A 21,313-nucleotide genomic window follows, 5' to 3' on the forward strand; every position below is an offset into this window, starting at 1 on the left:
CAGTCCTTGTTAGAACTTTAGCCCCTTATTCTCTGCCCCATATTAAACTTCATAAATCAGAAGCACAAATAATATGAAGCATGCATATGTAAATCGGGTTGGTATGTCCATATGATGATTTATGGCCCAGTACTTTCAAAACCTTAATGACCTCAGTAAAGCTGATTGCCAGATGCCCCCTCCTATAGCTACCCAGAGCTGTATGACATGCTGCCTCCTTTCTCCCAGCTTTATCAATTTTGATCAGCTCTGGACTGTACCAAAACCACTCATACTTTGCCTATATCTTGAACACAGCAGGAAGATGTACCCCAATGCATTTTCCCAAGGCACTTCTGGTTTGCAGCAGGAGCAGGGGAAAAGGTTCAGCAACCAGGTGACCTGGAAGAAGAAAATAATAGACTGTGATGAGAAGCGTGTGGAGAAAGGATCATCCTCGTACCCAGAAGGTAAACCTAAGACGGTTTGGGCTATCACTTGTGAGACTTCAGCATAAAAGTACAGAGGTTTTCATTATTTCAGAATTGAATCATTGCTGCTGCTTCCTCTTTTCTGCTTAATATGACCAGAATTTCCTAGGAAAAGAGGGACTACCTGGTTTCTGTTTCTGCTCATTGTTTACCTTCAATGAAATAAGCAGTTAATTGTTCAACTGAGGCATTTGGAACCACGGAAGTAATATCTGATTCATCAGAAGGTGCAATTTGCTTTTCTTAATTGCTGTTACGCAATAAAATGTGACAAAGTCTTGTAACTAAAAACCACTCCAAGATAAGTAAATATGGGAAGGCCAGGGAATTGTTGGAAGTTTAGACTGTCTTTTCCTGGAATGATAAGGAAATAGGTTTCTTGTTAAAACTGATACAGCTCAGGGTTTTGTGATGGTTCATGACATTGTAAGGACAGTGCTGAGACAAAACCACAGACTGGGTCAGGTTGGAAGGGACCACAGGGCTCATCTGATGCCACTTCCCTGCTCAGGCAGGGTCATTCCAGAGCGCACAGCACAGGACTGTGTCCAGACAGTTCTGGAATATCTCCAGCCAGGGAGACTCCACAGCCTCTCTGGACAATCTGTCCCAGTGCTCGGTCACTCACAGGGAAGAAGTTCTTCCTCGTGCTCAGGTGGAGCTTCCTGGGCATCAGTTCCTGTCCGTTCCTCCTGTGCCATTGCTGGGCCCCAGGGAGCAGAGCCCGGTCCCTGCTCCGAGCCCTCCCCGCTCACACTGACAGACATTGGTGAGGTTCCCTCTCAGCCATCTCCTCTTGAGGCTGAACAGCCCCAGCTCCCTCAGCCTTTCCTCGCAAGAGAGATGCTCCAGTCCCCTCATCCCTTGTCACCCTCTGCTCCAGGAGCTCCATGTCCTTTTTGTCCTGAGGAGCCCAGAACTGGACCCTCAGTTCAAAGGATAAAGAAATCAGAGCAAACTGAAATTCACACTAAGCCAAGATATCTGGGAAGTCATCTGTGCTGGCCATGGGGCTTCCCCACCCAGCTGAGAGCCCATGCTTGTGCTCAACACCGTGCTCAGTAAATTAGTGCTGCTTCTCTACCACCCAGCAGCTTGATGATCCTCAGACTATCTCTTATGCTACAAATGATCTATTAACTTGCCCTAAAACCATTCAGTCCACAGCCATCCTCCACAGTTAGTCCTTTATTAAGTCATTGACTAAAAAACAGGAGAGTGTCCAGACAATTCCAAAGAGCCATTGTGCCATTATTAATAGCGTGCTGATCATGCAGCACTTCAGTCAGAAAGTGTTCTAAGGAGAAATGCGGATGCTGCATCCTTAGCCCGCTGCTGCCTCACTCCTGCTGCCACAGAGGAGCTGTAAGGGATCCCTGCATTCCCAATGACCTACTTTTATTGCAGAGGTGTTTCCCTGATAAATAAATTAGCAGATGGATGAAATTCCCCTGGAAACTAGTAAAGCTTGTTATCTAAACATTCACGGATATCTGTAAGATTCTCTAGGTTCATATTTTTGGGTTCTCAGCCTTGACAGTACCCGTAAGTATTTTAACTTATGCTCATTCTAAAGGTAATTGCATTCTTTGGCTCGATTTGTTGAGAGTACAGCAGTTTTTCTGAGTTTTCTGAGAAGCTTGGTAGAAACTTTGGCACCACTATATATAAAATCAGGTTATAAACCACTTTGTAGTGTGATATGGGTGTATTTTAACACACACATGCATCTACTCTGCTGGAATTGTGTCTGTAATGTCAGAATTACCATCCTCTTTAAATATTCCCCTGATCAGGCGGCTTACAGGTGCTTTCTTTTGGAATTAGCAGTATTATGTCATATTTACTCTGGTGAGTTGCAGAGCAGGATAGGCTCCCAGGCAACCTGCCATGAATGCTACGGAACAGAATGGAGAAACAGACTGGGCATGATGCAGATCTCAGGATCCAAAGCTGAAATTCTGCACCAGGCCAAATCTGGGAGACAAAAAGTCTGTGGGGCAACTTAAAAAATAAAGCTGGGGGGAATCTTCATAAGACAGACAAACTGTTGCTTAAAATGACTGTGTGGAACCACCCCCAGATGCAGGGTGCCCAGAAATATCACATTGAAAATGGAAGATGATTCATAGTTACCAAAACAAGTCCAAGACTTTATTGACAAATTGTATCATACAAAAATATTTGGAATCCGTCACTGCTGGAAACATTTGTTGTATGGCAGTTATCTGGGAAATCAAAGCAGTCCATGATGGATTGGCTCCTTACATTACCTCTCCTTGTCTCTGATAAGAGAGAACTACCTGGAGGTGTAGAACACCATCCGTACTTTCTATTAGATCCACTTTTACTGACTTTCTCTGAGTAACTTTTTCTCAGGCAAACTCTTTTCATTCTTGGCATCTTTCTTACTTCTTTAGCATTCATCATATCACTGAAAAGAGTCCTCATCCTCCAGGAAGAACTTTCACTGCAATTCAGACATTTCCATGACATAGTAGTGTATAGCAGATTGAGAGGTGTCATGTCCTACCACCCCGAGAGACTTCAGCCTATGTTCTGTGCTGCATATTGCACTAAAAGTGGTGTGAGACCTGAGTCACCAGGGTTTTTTATACCTTCTGAGTGCCTGCTGGGTGCTGCTTTCCTGTTAAATCCTGTTGCCTTCATCTGTTTAATTCTGCCTCCTTTTGCTTCATGGTAGAAGTCACACACATAGTGCCAAAAAGGGTTGTGGTCTCTAAAGGAAACAAAAGGGATTTTTATGCCTTTATCTTCAAATCAAGGAAACTAATACTCAAATTGTTTAGAAACCTTTGGAAATCATAGAACTCTGTCTGGATTTCCTGCAGGAGGCTGCATTTTTCTCCCCCCAGTGCTGCAACAAGAGACAGATTTAGTGTCCTTGGCTTTTCTCTGCATTAGCAGAGGAAGAAGCCAGCTATGTCAGTCGTGTTGAGACAATGTGGAGCACAGGTTAAAGAAAGATCTCACAGCAAGTCCTTTGATTCTTGTGCTGCTTCTCTCAAAATATAGCTGCAGAACAAGGTCAGAGCAAACTTCATCTGAAGAAAGCAGCTGTGTGAGAGCTGCAGGCTCCCTCCTGTTGTGTGACAACAGGAGCTGACTCAGCCCCTCCCCTGGGAGTTGGGTTTGCAAGAAGTGTGTGGAGCTAGTGCCTAGCTGCTCCCATCTGGGAGCCTCATCCAAACACAAATGTTGGAGCTATATTGATTTTCCAGGCCAGCAAGTTAGATTTATCCCTGCTCTGATCTGTTCCAGTTTACTGGAGTCATTAAAGGACAAGTCTGAGAGCAGCATACTGGGCAGAGCTGAACATCAGGTTTGAGGATGGGGAAATACGGAGGTGTGGGAAGAGAAGGGAAGGTTGGGATGGAGCCTTTTTCCTTCACGTTGTCTGCAAGGAATGGTTCCTTAGTGGCAGATGCAGAAAAGACCAAAAACTCCCTTCTCCTATTTCAAATTAAAAATCCAGCTCTCTATTTTATTTTTTTTTTTAATGAATCCAAGCCCAACAAATTATTCTAACCAAGACGCTGATTATACTCAGTGACCACAAATAACAGTTGGAACAATGCACTAGTGGTCCTCTGTGATACTCAGTTCCAAAAGACTGTGGCCTCTTCCTTATTTTTAACAAGCATATTTATGTGCTCCAGATCTCATCCACAGGAATGAAAACAGCATCAGCTTAAATTCAGGTGGTGTGAGCATGAATGACTTCATCTAAAGAAAAAATTGTTTAGATTTCAAAGCATGTTCTACCAGCTGGCTAAAGAAATCTCTCTTTCAGGGAAGAGAGGAGGCTTTATCATTCCCCACCCCCCAACAGAAGCACAGATCTCCTGTCATGTGAATGAAACAGGCTTGATACCCTGATGATAGAGATCCCAGGTTTTTCAGGATTTTCTCTTGTCTGAGAAGGGATTTTCAAAGCAACTGTATTTTTGCAATGATAAGTTATGTCATGAGCAGGGAGAAGAATTCGGTGTTTGTCCAGGCGTAACAATGACTTGGCATGGGCTCAGTTCTGCTCAGCAGCTTCTTGTCTGGGGCCAGCCTATAAACTTAGGAGCAAAATATCTAATCAGCTGGTCCAACTGCTGTAGGGTGGTTTCTTTTTTAAAACTGCCATCATGTTAGAACATGTGATTTATCTAACAAAATAACATCCCCACCCTTAATTTGTGATTTAAGGACATCACAGAGACTGTGATGAGCCTTTTATAAATAACATTCATAAAATCATTTACATGTGTCATAACTGGGTTGGAGGTTGCCAAGGCTTTGCCCTCCTCTGGACAGAAAAGGCATGAGATAGGGTTTAGAGCATGCATGTGTTGTCACACCATAAAAGTGCTGATTTGTGGTACATTTTTTGCATCCCAGTCACCGGAACAGCTACAAAGCTCCATCGATGAGTTCATGTGCAGCAGTTACAGGATCTGTGTGTGCAGCACTCTTATCACTTCTTTCCTTTCTCAAATAAATAAATAAATAAAGTAGGAATTAAGAGCTAACTGACATTGTAAACACTAAATGAGCAATATTGTGAAAGCAGGAGTGCCCAGGATGCAGAGAGCAGGATATACACAGGAAACAAGCTTGGAAAAGAACAGGTTTACAACATCCTCTGTCTTGCTCAAGCCTGCCTGTGCACACGATCAGTGAAGGTAATGTGTGATGGGCAGACACCCACAGCAGTGTGTTACGGGCCAGAGATTAAACTGCTTCCAGCTAATTATTGGAGTGGCATCCTTTGGCAGTGCCGGCAGCAGGAGGCCCCTCAGTCGCTCATGCCGTGTTCTGCTGGCTGTGTTCCAGTAGCATGGGAGGCACATTTCCTTGCGGAGTTCTAAGAGCTGTGCTGGTGTCTCTCTCCGGCATCTTTGCACTCAGGGTGGCCTATTCCTAGCCCTGCTCCTGGTACCCAGTGCCCTCGTAACTGATGCACCACGGAGACCTCGAGTTTCAGGAAAAGAGATATGCATTTGACATTCCAGGCTTCAGTTTTAGTCCCTGCAGAAACAAAATATTCTTCCCGCCTTCCCCAAATACAAGGATTAGTGGCTGAGGATCAGTCGGGTTATCATTAAGCCAGGAGCTGATCAGGTCGCCTGAAGGGCTGTTTGTGTGTGCCAGGTGTACCTGTTAATGGCTTTCCAAGGAAAACAAGGGATCATCAGTGTCTGCAGGGGCCACCTGAGGAGTGGGCCATTAACACATCTTTGCCATGAGCTCAGAAAACTTTTCAGAAGTGAGAGCAATAGCAGTTTCCCTGGAAAGGAAATTAAAATTCCTGTTAATCACGTGGTCTAACACAAAAACTGAAGTACACCACATGCCTCTCCTATCCATGTTATTCTTCATCTCAATCCATTGTTTTTCAGAGGCCAAGTTTTCCTGAGGCTACTTTTTCTCTGTTTTTTTCTTCAATTGGATTGATTCTTTGTTTTTCTTCTTGGAAATGGCCTCACTTGTCCTAGTCCCCTATTTTTTTTACTCTCTTTCTCCTTCTCAAAAAGTGCAGCTAAGAGAGCTAGCATCACCACACAGTGCCTGCCTCTGGGATGCAGGAGAACGGAGATGGTATCTCCTCCCTAGCACACAGCATAGATGTGTACCCAAGCTCTCTTTGGAGTCAGTAGAGAGAAGTGAGAATTTTGAAGGCAGAAATGGCCTGAAGTGTGTTAGATTACACTTTAGGTTGAGATGAAACACAGCTAGATTCTTTAGTGTCCAAATCACTCAGGGACATGACTATATTTAATTAAATTTATGTTTAACCCCACTCTTTGAGTCAGCTAGTGACATAGTGAATGACTTGGGCCAGTCACCATCCCATAAATGGAATACTATTGTGATTTTACTGAAGGCTATAACTAGGTTAAGTCTTATTTTGGCTACAGAAGGATTTGGCTTTTGCAGTGCTGTTATCCTATATTACTTTTGCCTTCTTTTTTTAACCTTCGGACTCTTTTGCAATAGGAAGTTGTGTCATTTCTTTAATTGGCAAGGGCTAGTCCAACATCTGCAGACTCAGGGATCAGAGCTGAAATTTTAAGACCCCTCTCGTACAGGGCAGGGTTCCTTTGTCCAGAGAGCAGCTGACTCCTCTCTTTCCAGAGGGATGCTGCTGTTTTGGGGAAGAGAACAGCTGAGGATGTTGAACACTGTCCTCTTCTTTAAGGAGCAGTTTCTTTTCCTGGCTACATGATGGCACTAGAAAGGTTCACTGCATCAAAACAGCCCTCCAGCCCCTGACAGGTGGAGGCAGCAAAAGGCCAGGCTCTGCCTCTCTGTTCTTGTCTCCTTGTGGGAAGGTGGGAACAGGACAGCTGGAAGCATCAGCAGTCACAGAGCACCTGAACTCAAAGCACAAGGCATGGTGAAGGGCTGAGCAGAAGGCTCAGCAGAAAATGTGCCTGATGCAGTGGCTTTGGCACCATTACCAGCTCTCTCAGTTTCATTATGGATTCATAATATTTAGTGATATAAAATTCTCAGTCTGTTTTCGAAAGCAAGCAAACAAATTCCCCAAACAAAACCAAGCATTTGTCAAGGAGAAAAAACTAGCAGGGATAAACCATAAAAGTTAAAACCTCTAGACAAAAACAAATTGTTGACCAGCAGGATCCAAAGTTAATTGTGAAGTTGCACAAGTTTGTGCAATCCTATTAATTTTAGGGTCCAATTCACAGATGTTGAGCACACCCAAGCCTCCTCTATTTTCTGTAGTATTGAGACACATTGAGGTTGCCCATAGTACTTTCTGTCTCACTCACTCCTTTATCCCTTTTTAATTGCATCTCAAATCTGAGGTCACCAGATGCAACTGTGCTTGCTTTTCCACAATTATTGAACTGCACATCAGCACAGTTGAAACCCTTCTGCTATTTTAATCTATTTTTTACGCAACATTAATATTCTTCATTTTTATATCCCACAGCTTTACCAAATACTTTTGCCTTGCAGTTCTCTGCTAGGTTTGCTTCTACCATACATTGTTTCCTCACAGGAACATTTTGATTTATAAAAGGGAGGACAATTCATCCTTCATCCTTTGCAGATTGGGTTCACAGGCTCTGTAAATTGAGGTGCTGGTCGTGTCCTTGAAAAAAAACCCCTGCATGTTCAGTTCCATGCATGACAGATGAAAGAACAGGATATCCGGTTATTAGTTTTCTTAAACACTTCTGGCTTTTGGTACAGAATGTACCCAAGGGAACGACCTTGCTCAGTCATCGTTATGGTGACAGCTTCATCCATCTGCCCTCTGTGGAGGCATCTGCAGGGACTCCCTATTCTTTCACTTCTCCCCAGAGGGCAAGAGAGATGCTCAGTTTGGTGCCCACAGTCAGTAGGTGCTGTGTGTTTTAGCAAGGTGCTATCTAGCTCTTGTATGTTGGACCACAAGCATGAAAGTGGCCTTCACCTGTCAGGGCATCAGCATTTAAATAAGCCAGGATGGTTCTGGTGCTGTGCAGTGCTGTGGGATAGCACTTCTCAGCTTGTCATTTAGATGTGCAGTACCTTTGACCCTTGTTACCCTCAAGATTTAAGACTTTCAAAATGTGCTGCCAGAAAAATCTCATGCTGTGATGGTGTGAAAATAAATTGCATGAGAAAGAACAGCTTCTCAATGCAAACACCTTTGCTTACATCTTTTTTCCTTTCACTTCCTCCTCACCAGCTGAGCAAAAGCAAGCAAAAACAGCAAGGACCACAAAATTGTAGCACAGAGAAGCTGCCCATCGTTCTGCTCAGCCCCACGCAGCCCCCCTGCTCAGTCCCTCACAGTGGGAGGGATTTAGAAGAATAAAAGTGAGAAAACCATTGGGTTGAGATAAAGACAGTTTAATAGGAAATGCAAAAGCCACATGCAGAAACAAAGCAAAACAAAAGATTAATTCACCACTTGCCATGGGCAGGTGGGTGTTTTGCCATCCCAGGAAAGCAGGGCTCTGTCATGCCAGTCACTTGGGAAGAAAATGCTGTCATTCTGAACATCCCCCCTTTCTTCTTCTCGAGATTTATATGCTGAGCATAACACCCCTGTGGTCTGGGCTATCCCATGGGTCAGTGAGGTCAGCTGCCCTGGCTGTGGCCCCCTCCAGGTTCCTGCACACCCCCAGCCTCGTGGCTGGTTGGGTGGGGTGAGGAGCAGAAAAGGCCTTGGCTCTGTGTAAACACTGCTTGGCAATAACAAAAACATCCCTGAGTTATGAATGCTATTTTCAGCACAAATTGAAAATACAGCCCCATACCAGCTAACTAGTCCAAACCAGCATAAGTTCTTGCTCAGCTGACTACCAGTTCTTCCTGTCAGAGCTAAAGAAGAAGCCAATTCAGAAGATGTTTTCTATATCCTCAGGTTTTTGGCAGTTTCAAGCACCAAAAATACGTATGAAAGAAGAGGACGTAGTCTGAAACCAGTAAGGACTGCCTAAATTTGAGGTAGCAAAGTACCTGAGTTTCCCATGTATCATTTGGAGTGGACATCAGGACAGACTGTGTCTGTTAGTGCTTTCTTAACTTATATTTGAGCTTGTGGGTCCAATTTTAAACCTCAGTAGTTAGTCCTGCTTGTGTAATTTACTCTGCTCATACTCATAGATGCCTTTCCTCTTTCCCATTTAATTATGTGGAAACATACCCTAACTACGAATGTAAGTTAACTTATATAACTCTGTGCTACTTGAAAAGCTGAAGCTGGTATATGGAGGCAGCTTTGAAATCTTCTGTCTCTGAATCAACAGCTGTTATTCCCAGGAAACGTTCCTGGAATAGAATACATCAACATTTTCCTGCAAGACATTTGGCTAAATCATTTAGTACACAGTGCATACGGTATCTTTTACTTTATCTGTTAAGAGTGCTCTACTATCTACTGAGCTTCTGTTGCCTGCACAGAATGTACTAATTTGGTTGAAATTCTGGTTAACATCAGCTGAGCTCTGTGTAACTTGGGAACAATCTGTGTTTCCTGTAGTCAGACCCTGCTTCATGTGCCTCAAAGGCACTTATGCCCTGCAAGGTCTATCCCACTAGGACAGATGGTGGCAAGCCAGTGCTTTCTTTGTTACTTGATCTCCTTGAAAGAGGATGTATGGAATGCTGCTGTAAACAAATGTGAAATTAGCTTTGAATTGATACCATAAATCATTAAGAGAAAGATCCATTCTACACTGATGCAGATACACAGCCCTGCAGGCAGTGAAGAAAATATTTTTTGAATGACTGCCACAGTTAGGAATGGAACACAGAAGAAGAAGCATTGAGAAAAATGTGGGGTTCAGGTAACCAGTTAAAACAAAGTAGTCTCCCAGAGCAGCTGAGTCTGAAGTACAGAGAGGTCATTAATAACATGCAAAGGATCTTGCAGCTGCCCAGGATGTGGGAAAATAAATGTGGGGTTTTTTCTAAAGATTGTATCTATCTTTAATTCTGCAAGCATAAAGCCCTTGCTTTGTAGTTTAAACAAATTGGTAGCAAAAGTTAAAAAGAAAAGGCTGTTCTCAGGCAGAAGCATGCTTGCATAAGAGGAGGTATTTACAAGAAGTATGAAGCTGTAACTCCTTTTGGTTTCTACCTCTTGTACTAGAATAGAGACCATTATCTCTCTAAATGCAGAATCCTTGTTCATGATTGTAGGGTTACAATGGAGTCCAGTAGCATCAGATGATTAGAAATGCACTGAATTTGAGATGCCTTAAGGTAATTCCTACTGGAGTGGATAGAAATTCATATTGGGGCATATTCTGGTATAACTATTTTGACCAAGTAATGTTAGCAGTGTAAAACTAGGCTTCATTAAACCAGAAGTTAGTGTGGAAATTCATTAGTAGTGGCAGACCTTTTAGCACAGTTTGTGCTTCAACTCTCAGTTCCTGCACGCTTGTCTTTCTGAATTGTCTCACAAGGTTTGTAAGGCTCAAATTCAAAGACTTAGAAGACAAGAACTTAATGTATTTTTAATGTAGACAGACTTTTGATATACTTTTATCTTTGAGGCAATTAAGATGGCTTCATGTTTCCTTGCTATTTTTCTCCCAAGGCACAGCAGGGATTGTGATCTATTGCTGTGTTGGGCCTGGATTAAAGCCTAACACAGGCAAGAGATCCAAAACTGTTAGGAGACAAAGCTGAGAGCAGGAAGATGAAAAGAGTGTCCCACATGAATGACAAGTTTGTGCTAAAGTCTTTCACTCTTCACCCACAACCAAATCTCTGATCTGCCCTTTGCTAGCTGACAGTCTTGTTATTAAAGGAGCAGTTTGGCTTGAGGGTAAGACATAAAGATCTTGGGATATGTGAACGCTTTAAAAACATCTTTGATCTTCACTGTGGGAGGTCTAAAGCCTGCTTTCCATACCTAATATCAACAAAGGAATATAAACTTTGTAAACAGTGGATTGTTTGCTGGTGTCAGTTTTAGCCTCAGACACTGATCCTTAGCACGTTGCCTCTGAAGACCTGGCGCTGCTGTCACACACAGCGTTCCCCTCAGCACACAAGCTGTGTGTCCTGCACCGAGCTGCTGCCTGTGTTTGTGGGCACTGGTGCTGGTGGCAGCTGAAGGGCTGCAGGCAGTGCTGCAGTCCCTGCAGCCCGAGCAGGTGACTCCTTGAAGCAGTGGGCACTGAGTGAGGCCAAGAGCTGAGCCAGCCACAGCTGCTGAGGGAGCCATTCTCGGTTTGCTCTTGCTCACAAACTCTGCTGTGTTCTGCTCTCCCTAGCAGCAATTTAGGAACTGGATTTGGAGCCACATATCATCCCTAGCATGTGATCAAACTTGTGTCAAATCGTTTTTTATGCTTAGAGCTGGAGCTCAGAACCCCCTCTCCACACACAATTTTGAAAGGTTCTTGAAAAGATAAATGTCAAAAAGGAGAAGAAAATGTTTTGGCAGCTCTATGATTCTTGGCAGTGTCTTGCTTAATTGGAGAACATATTCAGCAGATGCCACTGAGTTAACCTCAGCAAGCTGCTGGGTGAAATTGTGCTTTAAAATCCTGCTAACAGGTATACACATTTCTTCTGATAGAGTTCACAGAAACCCAATATAGCATTCCAGAAATCCATTTAACTGCACTCTGATATATTTTCTCCACCAAAATCTTCTATATGTCACTTAATATCCAGCTGAAGTTTCAGGCAGTTCAAATGCCTGTGCCCTTTTAAGTTTGGGCCCTGGTGACAGAATTGTTCTGTTAATCTTCTTCCAGGACTCTGCGGTATACATTTTTCTTTTGTACTAAAACAAACAAAGCACATTCTTAGAATAATAAAATAAGAAAATGTTTATCATAGATGGGACATTTTACTGAGTGTTTTTAAATCATGATAGGACTTCGTCCCATCTCAGACCAAACCATATCTAGTAAAGGCACCAAAGTAAACTAGGGAATAATAGCTTTACAATACTTCTTCCTTATCCATGGACTTTAATTTTTTCTGCACCTTCTTTCTTGTTTTCTTCTTGCCCCTCTTTTGACCATACAGGGTTGACATTCTTTTTCAGCCCCCTTTAGCCTTTTGCTTTGGGGTTCACTGCAGACACTCCAATCTCACGTGTTCCCCTTTTTTGTTCAGATATTTCTTTTTTGCTCCTCTGGACCTATGTGTATTTCTCCTGCTCTTAAAATATTCAAGTGGTGGTGTCCTTTTAGATATAAGTTCACTAAAAGTACTGTACATTAGTTTCATTGACTATGCTTTATAAAAAGTTATTATAAATATGTCTTTTTCCAAAGGAAGTATAAAAAATCTAAGAAGTTGAGATCTGTCAGATAGAAGTATAAATATTCACCTATATTAAATACACTCAGCGACTGTGAATTGGAGTATTTACCATGTGAGTGTTTTCATTTTCTGATTTACCAAAGCTAGACTTTGTGCAGGTTTTCAGTTCAATGTGATCTTGATACTAACTGAAGGTGTGTGGTTTTTGTCAGTAGGAGTGAGTGGCACAGTGCATCCTAGAGTGAAAATAGGAATTGTGTTCAACTTCTCATGGCATAGCAGCAGGATTTCCCCTTCTCTCCAGCATGCTTCCTGCTGCTTTTCCCAGTAATTTTAACTACCAATTAAGGACTATTCTGGGATATTTTCCTGAGTTAGTTAAGCTCAGTGATATTAAACTATATTTTCCTTTGGTGATGTTGAATTCTTTGCCTATTCTTCTATTGCTCTTTAATATCCCCTCCATACCATTCATCCTGATTGCTGGTTCATGTTTGCTAGAGGAGGAGAATTTGTTCAGGAGAGGAAGGGCTCTGCAGTCAAGGGGAGTTTCAAGCCCCAGCTGGGGGATGCACATCTGAATGAGCAGCCAGCTACAACTGGCATCATCACCAGACATCTCACCAAAGTGGTGTGGCTAAATGGCTGCTGGGTGCTGTGAGTAGTTGAAGAACTTGGCTGAAGAACTTGCATGAGGGACAAGGACGTGTGTGCATGAGGTAAAATCTGAGGTCATTCATTTCCTGTTCCAGAAAAGGTGAGTGACATGAGTTCTGAAGGGGGCATTGCAGCAATACATTTCTGAATATTCCTGGTAACATAAAATGCGCCATCCTCTAACAATGAATCAATTTCCTTCTTCCCATAATCAACATATGTGTAATCCACCTCTGAACTTTGTTATTGCTGCTAAGATGTGGACTATGTGTCTGACTGTGGCCAATTCCTGTAATTTGTACTGCAGCACTGAAGGAGCCTGTCAGGGGATGACCTGAGAAGAACAATACTATCAATAGTATAATCTGCCACTTTTCATCACACTGAGTCAGTTCCACAGAGGATACATTCTTTCCAGTCTAGCTATTTTTGGTCACAAAGCCTTGTTTCATTACTGAGTAATTCTGGTGCTTAAGTCCAGTGTTTCCTCTCTCCTACTAGTGAATGTATAGATCTCCAGAAATGGATAAGGGTTAACTGGAAATGGTGATTTAGAACAGGGAATTTGAATATAGGAAGAAATTAAAATGTGAGTCAAAAATAAACTACTTTTTAACATTGGTACTTACTCAAAATGCTTATCTTTGAAACACTGTACAGCATTTGGTGAGGCATGAATTTTGGATGTGGGCTGCAAATAGCTGGACTTAAGTCCTCGTTAAAGACTTCATTTTAGACTCTATATTTTAAAAACTTTCAGTGAGAAGCATTTCGGCTCTGCCCCCATCAGACTGGGCTGAATTTTGTTACTTTCTATGTTGCAGTTACCTCCAAAAGTAGTGGGGAATTCTCAGCATTTAAATACATTGCAATGAGATTATTGCTTAAAGAAAAATTTAATGTGCCTGGTTATGCTTCAAAATCCCCCTGTATTTTGAGGAAGAACAGTGTAAATATGAATGATTGCTCTCAGTGAACATCAGTTCTGGCAGGTTGTCAGATGAGGTGGCTTTGTAGTCCTGCATTTGGCAGAAATCAACAGAGAGATGCTTGCTTAGTTTGCTGAGCTTTAATGGAGCTATTTTGGGACCTGGAACTCCTGCTCATCATCCACACACATCTGGGCTAAATAATTCTCTCACCAGATTATTTTCAATTAAGGCACTCTGTCTCAAATGCATTGTGGGCACTGTAGAGTAATTCTGGTTTGAATGAACAGACACCCAACTGCTACATCTGTCTCTAGCTTTATGTGTATTTCTGATATCAGCCTGATATAGCTTAATCATAAATTATGTTGTGGCACTGTTGATTTAAGTTATTCTTACTAAAAGAGATGAGTCCCTTAAAGGAAAGCTTTGGATCTTTTTTAAGAATAAAACATCTGTCTTTAGCTGCTATGTCTGCTCTCAACAGTTCACTCTGTGACTACAGCAGACAAGGCAAATGAAACTTAAGGAGACAGACCACACTAGTTGATGGTAGGGGAAAAGAGAAATATTTAGCTGGGTGACTTCTGTTCCATGGACAGGCCAGAGGGACAGTTATGTCTTACAAGGACAAAGCAGAAGGGCAGCTAGTTGCATTTATATTATGGTACCACAATTCACCACAAAGTCATCTCCATTTATAATATATATATATATAATATTCCAAAGACAGAAGAGCTAAATTTTCTTTTTTAAAAAAAAAACAAGATAAAACAAATGCAAAAATTTTGCCCACAACCCTGTCACCGTGTTTCTCAGAATATGCCACTTTCAGCTTTTCTATGTGTCACTTATACTGTGAACTCCTTAGAAGTTTGTAGAAGTCAGCCTCTCCACAGTACTGACAGAGACTTGGCTTGTCTCTGAAGTGATCTGGTATTTCAGATAACTTGGATTATGAGAACTGTCAACTGCAGCACATTCACTTTCAGTGCTCAGGTCTTTCAGTTTGTGCTGTTTCCTTCCAGGGAGGGACCCGGCCACCCATCTGCACAGCTCCAGCAGCACTGGGGAGACTGCCCTGGATCCCCAGTGTGTAAGGCTCTGAGCCTTTCTGCTGGGAAAATTTGTTAAATTATGTCCAGGATTTTGCAATGCCAACTCTTCCTCACAAACCTGACACTTCTAGAGGAAAGGGAAGGGGGTTTCCTGAGGCCATTCATATATCTGTCATTAGGACAAGTTTCTTAAAAAGGAGTAGGATTACTATAACCCATTTACAAGCCTGTTAAAAGCAAAACAGAAACTGAAATTACACATGCAGTTCTGTTAACGAGAGGCTTGAGGTAATTTTGTTTTAATTCAATGACCATTTGACAGGAATGAAATCCACTGACTCCAATCTGTTTATTTAGTGTCTCTTAGATGAAATACTTTTTAAAAGCTTTCTGAGTTTTCTTAGCCATGCCGCTAACATGTCACTTGAATCCCTTGATAAAAACACAATGTTGATCTAAACCAATGTTACAAGTTAAGAGTGAAATGCTAGAAAAAGGCAGCTTCTTTACTGGAAACCCTTCATCCAGGGGCTATTTCTGCCACACAGGCTCCAAGCAGCTGCTGCACGATATGACGTGATTATCTGAAAGGCTGTACTTTGGAGTAAAAGGAGCACTATTGATTTTCATTTTGAAGAGTTACTGAAACCGAGGAGGAAAGGGAGTGAGGGGTTGTTAAGTTCAGGTAAAGTAAAACAGAGATAATGACAGCTGCAAGGAAAGCAAGTGGATGGGCAGCCAAAATGTCTGGCTGCCTTTAAAGCTGCATAATTCTGTACCAGCAAACTTCGGGGAAACAGACAGGTTTGTTTTCCAGGAAGAGATAATGTAGAAACCTCTTTCTTGTGGCTTTCTTTAATCACATGGAGGGATGGTGTTAAAAGCCAAACATGTAGAGAGACGCTCCCTTTGAACTACAAAAGCACAACGTATCCCAGACTTGGTTCACTAAACGGGCACTTTACTGAAAGTTACAGTCACTTCTCCCGTTGAGCTGACCTCCTGTACCTCTTTTAAAAACAACTATTTTAGCAGCCTTTGCTGCTACAGAAGTGCCAGGACAATTCAAGTGTGCAGAGACCATGTCGCTGGAACTGACATCAACATGCATGTGATACATTGAATGTTTCTCTGCAAAGATGTTTGAGCATATTTGACAAGAGCTGTGCAAATCTAGTTAAAATACTTTTACTAGCTGAGTAGTCATCTCTCCAGAACTGTGCCTGGGAACATTTTGTTGATGTACACAATATCCTCTCTAGTTTCAGATTTGTAGGTCACCTCTTGCTTCTAGTGCAGATTGAGCTGTTGTTTTTTGTGAATGTGTGGGAACAAATAAACCCCTGTTGTGTATTCCCTCAGTGTTTCCTAGGACAGCTGAGTTCTTTGGCACTGTGCATTCTGCATCTGAAGCACCTTCAACAAGCACAGGTGTGCCAAGTTCTGCTACAGGCAGAAAAACAGAGAGACACATGATCCCAGCAGGGATCTCTGTGGCACAGAAGCAATTTGCTAGTCAGTGAAGAGTGAAAAAGTTAATTTGCCTGCCACAGCCCTGCCAAGGGTTGATTCTGTTGCACTGAGTTGAGGTGAGAATGTATTGTAGCAGGGCAGTTAGTTTGTGGTGGGTTTTGTTCTCCCTCTAGCCCTCATTAAATCCATGCCATGTTCTTCAGCCAGAAGTACCCAAGGCACAGCAGGCTCAGCACCTGGCCTTAGCCCACAGTCCCTGCTGCTTCCCTGAGTGGGAAGAACATCCCCCAGGGAGAAACTAACTACTACCCTGAGGGGTTCCTCTCACAGAGCTACTCTCTTACCTCATGTATGATTTCTGAGAAAGCTAAAGTTTTAAAAAAGTATTCTGCAGCAAGATGAAAAGAACTTAACAGCTCCTGTGCAAGAAAATAAGCCTACTGGCCTAAAGCCTGCTCTTTCTTTTCAAGGAATTACCAACAGGCAGATTGCAACAATCATTTTCCAAATTATACTAACCAACCACATTTTCTGGGAAAATAATTTTGGATTCCAGTAAGTTAAAAATTAAGGTGTTTTCCCCCTCCTTTTTTCCTTCCTCTTCCCATTTTTCCAAGAACTCAGTATTGTCTTGTATGCCTTCTTTGAAGCAGTGACAGTGTGTATACACCAGTCATCCAAGGAAGCCTTGTGGTAGTCCCTGCATGTGCCTGCTGTTGGCCAAGAGGTTTTGGCTTTTTGAGCACTCAGAAAAGACTCTGCTATTTCTTCCTCTTCCGAGGTCGAGACCTCCACAGATCACTGGAACATTCTCTCCATTGCCAATGGCTTTTGGATCAGACACTGGAGCTCTTAGTCAGCTGCAGCTCTCCCCTGAGGAGAGCATGGATTTGTGCAAAGCTAACATCTGGTGGCCCTACTCATGAAATCACAAATTAAATCCAACCTGATGCAGAAGGTGTAATTACCCAAATAAAATTGTCTGCTTTTCCTCCAGCCCCTTAATTGCTTTTTGCATAAAAGAAATTTATCTTTTAGGAAGAACTCAATTTTTTTGAGATTTCTTTGAAAATCAGTTTTGTGGTCACTGTCAACTTTCTGCAGCAAATTCAGTGAGAATTTTGCCTAATTTGAATGTTCTCTGATTAGTCAATGACATGTTTTTTGTCTTGGGAAGTCTTTCATTTTACTCCATAAGTATTCAGCCTCAATTACAGCTATTTTGTTGTAGTTCAGGATTGTTGTTTGGGGTTTGGGTTATTTTTTTAAAATCTAAATTTAGTATTTAAAATTTTAACTTACCCCTCCTGGAGAATTAAGAGATAGGACATTTGTACTCAACTTTTTCTTCAGGATTTTCGTATCAGAAAGGCACTTTCTGTGACAGAATTAGCCAACTTTCCATGTTTTTGGATCCTATGTGTCACATTACTAATAGACTCTGAATGATTTCTCTCAGCTATGGGATATGTGCTTTCAGTTCAGCATTTTATTTCCAGTCTGATTCTGCCAAACTCAACAGCAGGTTCCTGCAATAGCTGTCCAGTGACTCTGGTCTGGAAGGAGAAGTTTGTCTTTTATTGATGTTCTGCATGATGGGTTTGCCAGTTTTCTAAACAAACAGGAGCAGGTCCATCTCAGCTACAGGTTCCTGCTCTGCTTTGCACCAATTCCCACATTTCTTGGACACTTTTTTTTAGCCATTTTTTCTCCTTAGTGTGACATGACTGGGGTTTTTTTCCACTAGAATAACAAGTTGTCTTGGCTCTAGAAGAGTCCAAGAGCCACCATAAAGGATCCACCATAGGATTCCATGGCCCTGGAGCAGGGATGGGGAAAGGCCAGCTTGAGGGGGAGGCTGCTGGATTGTTGCAGCTGTCTGTGACACCACATTTTTCAGTTGTTTTAAAAATGCGCTGTCTACATTGTTTCTATCATGCAAAATACACAGCCAGCAGCCTTCTAGTTTCTGGCTCACAAAAAAAAAAAAAAGTAAAATAATTTTTTTTAAAAATGCACTTTCAGGAGTGCAAAATGTGGATTGGAACTGGTTTTACTTACCTGACTTGAGGAGTTTTGATTTAGAGCAACTCTAAGAAAGGTTATATTGCCTGTTGAGGGTCCCAGCTACTTGGATTAAGTCCTTCAGGTTACCTTTAACACTTTTCAAGGTAAAAGTAAGGTAAAGGGTGGAGACAACATAAACAGTATGGATGAGTCGGTTTTTCAGAGCTTTTTTTAACCTGCTTACCAGTTTCAGCTTGGAGGATCAACCACGCAGTTACAGGAACAGACTGAGGGCACTGCAGTGTTTACGTGGAAGTGGAAAGAATTTCCACTTGGAAATTCCACTCTGGAAGTGACCAGAAAGAGGAGTAGGATCTGCCATGTGTGAATGGTTAAAGGAATTACCTTACAGCTCCTTGGATGAAATGAGATCCTTTTTCACTTTCCATGAGTAAATGCATTTGCCCTACCAAGTAAGGACTTCATAGTGCAACAAACCACCATTTTAAGGAAAATCATGGAAATTTCACATAGCAACATCATAACGAGTGAACAAGCACCACTTTCCCAATGACAGCTGTTTCCATCATTACTTTCAAACAGTCCAGCAGTCTCTGCTTTGGTTCTCACTTACCTGAGTATACTCATTAGCCCAACACATGTCTTTGTGTGCTCACACCACACCCACCTCCTCTGTTTTGCTCTCCCCCAGCCACTGCAGCATATCTTTCAGTGTGGGCATGGCACAGAGATTCAGCTGCTTGCCAAGCAGTAACTGGGTGGCTGTATTTAGTCCATTATCAAAATGACTAATGCCTGCTGAAAGTAGGTTGGCTCAGAACCAGCTCCTCCTGTACTACAGAACCTCTTACTCGTGCCAGTATAGACACAGGGTGAGAAAGTCTACCTACTTCTGTCCTTTGCTGTCATCCAGCTCCAGCAAGTCTGTGCTTGCTCCATCCCACTTGGAAGGGACAGGGCAGATTCCACAACTTGTGTAATCACACAGGAGGAGACACACAGGGAAATGCCACAGTAGTTTCCTTATAGATTCTTCCTTGGGAAGAGGAGAGAAATCCTCCACTTTACTTACAGGCGAGGGCATGATCCCCTTCTGCTACCACTGTATTTTCCAGCTTTTTGAGAGTGAAGGAGTCAGGACAGCCACACTTGTCACTTTTTCCTATCTCTTCCTCGCTTAGTTGCAGCCTGGTTGCCATGTTGGAGTTTTACAAGGCTTCTGAAGCCAGCAGAGGTTTTCTTAAGAGGGCTTGCATCCCCCAGATTGTCTGTGAGTGCAAATAGTCTTTAAGTGCCATAGTTTGAAGAGAAGACAAATGGTGGAGAAGAGAGAATGAGGTTGTGACATGATTTCCCTGTGTTGCCTCTGTAGAAAGTTCTCTGCAAAACCCTGTTTGTTCATGTAGAGAAACTGAGCCCCTTTCCACAAGAACTGTAGCTAGGTATTGGTCAAAAATCCAGCTATTAAAATTATATTATATTAATAGAAATTAATACGTTGATTTCTCTCTGATTCCCAGGCAAATAATTTTTCCAAGAAATTCAATAATCAGATGTGAAAATCTTGACCCAGATATGACTGGCTTTGGGCTATGTCCTTTGGGATTGTCAAAATAAAACAAAAGAAAGAGCAAAATCCTGAAAAGAAATCACAGTGTTACTCATATCAAGCACTGAAAATCAGAACAGAGCCTCTAAGCATCTGGGCACTGGCATGTTCCTGAAATGTAAGAGCCACCACATTCAAGTTTATAACTGGTGAGATGGCAAATGGAAGACTAATGTTCTGATCTGCAAACTGATTCTCCTGAATTAGGTCATGCACTTTCTGTCTGTGCAAGAAGAATTGGTGAGGAAGCAGTTTTGATTTTCTTGTACTCCTGTATTTTCTGTCTGTACTGACACCCTGTTTCTGTTACTGTCAGAGCTACACAGGCACTTCACAGGTAGAGCTGCCTGGTGCAGGCCAGGTGATGTTATGTGAAAGGTCACACAGTGAGTAAATCTTTGTACTGAAATCAAGACTCTTGATGAGTCCTAGCAGGGAGAACACCTGCTGTGTCAGCCTGATACGTGTGTGATCCAGTTCTACTTTTGCTACCTCTACGATCCATAGCAAAACTTCCCCTGCTTCAGCAGAGATTTATGGAAAGATGTAGTTCTTGAGAAGTTCTCCTTTTCACACTTTTGGTCTTGAGAAATGGTTGTCTTAGGTGTAAGGATGGGCTTGGCCTTTCACGGCGTTTCACAATCCAGCATGAGTGTTCTGATGTAGCAGTTGTATTTGCCAAGACGTTTCCTTCCCTCAGCAGCCAAACAGATCCAGTGCCAGGAGTGGATTTGGTTTCAGTCCTTGTCGCCTCCCTCAGGGGTGAAGGTCCTGCACTGCACAGGTTTCTGTGGCAGAGGGGAAGGCACTGTGGCCTGTGAAGGCTGTGCAACAGTGGGGCATCCCTAGGGCAACTCTGGCTGAGTAGAAGAGAGCAGGGGAGGTCTGCAAGCTGCTGCTTCTGTTGCTCCCTGGGCCTGAGAAATCTTGTGATTTAGTCATTGCTCCAGAAATATTTCTGGATTTTATTTGCTCACTGTTAAATCCTTATTCCGTCTCCTTAGCACACTCCTATGCAGTTTCCAGATGCTTAATTTATTTTCCTGGACGTACTCCTGAGTTATCAGCTCCATTTCCTAAAGTGGCTGAGACAAAGGTCATAGACTGGAATATTTCCAAAGCAGGACTAGTGTTTGCTAGTCTGAGCTCCAGGTTGATCATATGAGTATATTTCTTTCATTTAGACTTACAGCAAAATTAGTAAAACTAGACCAGATTTTGAATATTGACTAGTTCATCCTCTTCAGACCTCTTGGTATTGAGCTATGTACAACAGAAAACATGAATTGATTTATAAAGCAGAAACCATGTTCAGTGGAAAGA

General features: G+C 42.4%; 1 long non-coding RNA gene across 1 annotated transcript in view; it reads left to right on the forward strand.

The window, feature by feature from the left end:
• Positions 1-352: 352 nt before the first annotated feature.
• LOC131584702 (uncharacterized) overlaps positions 353-21,313 on the forward strand; it is a 56,485-nt gene continuing 35,524 nt past the window's right edge. The window contains exon 1 of the long non-coding RNA XR_009278787.1: positions 353-449. This is a non-coding gene — a long non-coding RNA (uncharacterized LOC131584702). The remainder of the gene's footprint in view (positions 450-21,313) is intronic.

This window comes from Poecile atricapillus, chromosome 14, assembly GCF_030490865.1.
Source record: "Poecile atricapillus isolate bPoeAtr1 chromosome 14, bPoeAtr1.hap1, whole genome shotgun sequence".
Lineage (NCBI taxonomy): Eukaryota > Metazoa > Chordata > Aves > Passeriformes > Paridae > Poecile > Poecile atricapillus.